Raw genomic sequence first — 1,048 nt, 5'->3', positions numbered from 1 at the left:
TTGTTTTGGGGTTTTGTTGTTCTCCCGCCCTGGCGGGGGGTCGGGCTAGAAGATCTACTAGGTCCCTTCCGACCCTAAATCTATGAAACTATGAAACTATGAATTTTGTGATAACACATTTAAGTATAAATGGCATTGAGGTCCAGACCTTTCATTTACAGAGCCTGCTGCTGGGTCACTGGGAGTTTGCTGTTGACTTCAAGGGGAGCAGGGTTGAACCCAATAAATGGTGCTGGTGACAAAGTGTGTACCAGGCAGGATGCATCAACCCTTTCGGCGTTTGAGATGTGACCACAGACTTGAGAAAGGGAGCATAGCCCATAGGTGCACGTCTCTAATTGTCACATGCACATCCTGATGAGTTCCAAGCCTTGACGTGCTGCTTAATGAACAGGACACGAACAGGGCTCAGTTTGCTGACTGTGCCGTCTGGGCTGTCAACATCATTTCCTGGCAAACAGGCAAATTTAGAGTCTCTGGAGAGGATTTGAAGCCCACAGGGTTGACACCTGGTATGACTTTCTGCACAGGATCTTCACAAATGAAGAAATCTGACACACGTTTGTATTTTATGGCCAATTAAGTACGTGAAATGGCCACCTGAAGAAGACAGAGCAGGATTTAAATGATATGCTCATGACACCTTAGAAGGCCATTAGAAGATCTCAGCATTGTTGTGGACAGACATCGGGGGGACAGGAAATTTATTATAAGCCTTTTCCCTTGTAGAAAGATAATAATACATAGTTAGCCGTGCACCTGTTCACCAAAAGAGGCACACAGCTACGCTTACATCCATCCAAGTTCTCTCTCAGCCTAGATTTGGATGTTTACAGAGGTCTCTGAGCTGAGCATCATAGATCATTTGTGAATGCCCTACACTCTGAGGAATTTGATTTTCACATGTATGTGTGGGAGAAGTTGAATGTGCATGCAGATCGAGCTGTGGTCTCTTAGATTAACAGCATCTGGACTGAGCAACTCTGTCTTCTGACCTTGATTAAACCAATGAAACCTTGTGTTGTTTCAATGGTATCCTTAATCTGCT

General features: G+C 44.8%; 1 protein-coding gene and 1 long non-coding RNA gene across 18 annotated transcripts in view; both read left to right on the top strand.

Moving 5' to 3' along the window:
* The window catches only part of LOC109287642, a 4,643-nt gene extending 3,624 nt beyond the window's left edge, over positions 1 to 1,019 (top strand). Inside the window, exon 2 of the long non-coding RNA XR_002094924.1 lies at positions 162 to 1,019. This is a non-coding gene — a long non-coding RNA (uncharacterized LOC109287642). The remainder of the gene's footprint in view (positions 1 to 161) is intronic.
* The window catches only part of ABLIM1 (actin binding LIM protein 1), a 248,040-nt gene that overhangs the window by 126,121 nt on the left and 120,871 nt on the right, over positions 1 to 1,048 (top strand). The window lies entirely within an intron of this gene.

This window comes from Gavialis gangeticus, unplaced genomic scaffold (assembly GCF_001723915.1).
Source record: "Gavialis gangeticus isolate Ggan-Ray unplaced genomic scaffold, GavGan_comp1, whole genome shotgun sequence".
Classification (NCBI taxonomy): Eukaryota; Metazoa; Chordata; order Crocodylia; family Gavialidae; genus Gavialis; species Gavialis gangeticus.
The sequence above is the reverse complement of the archived record's forward strand: the minus strand, read 5'-3'. Positions and strand labels throughout refer to the sequence as shown.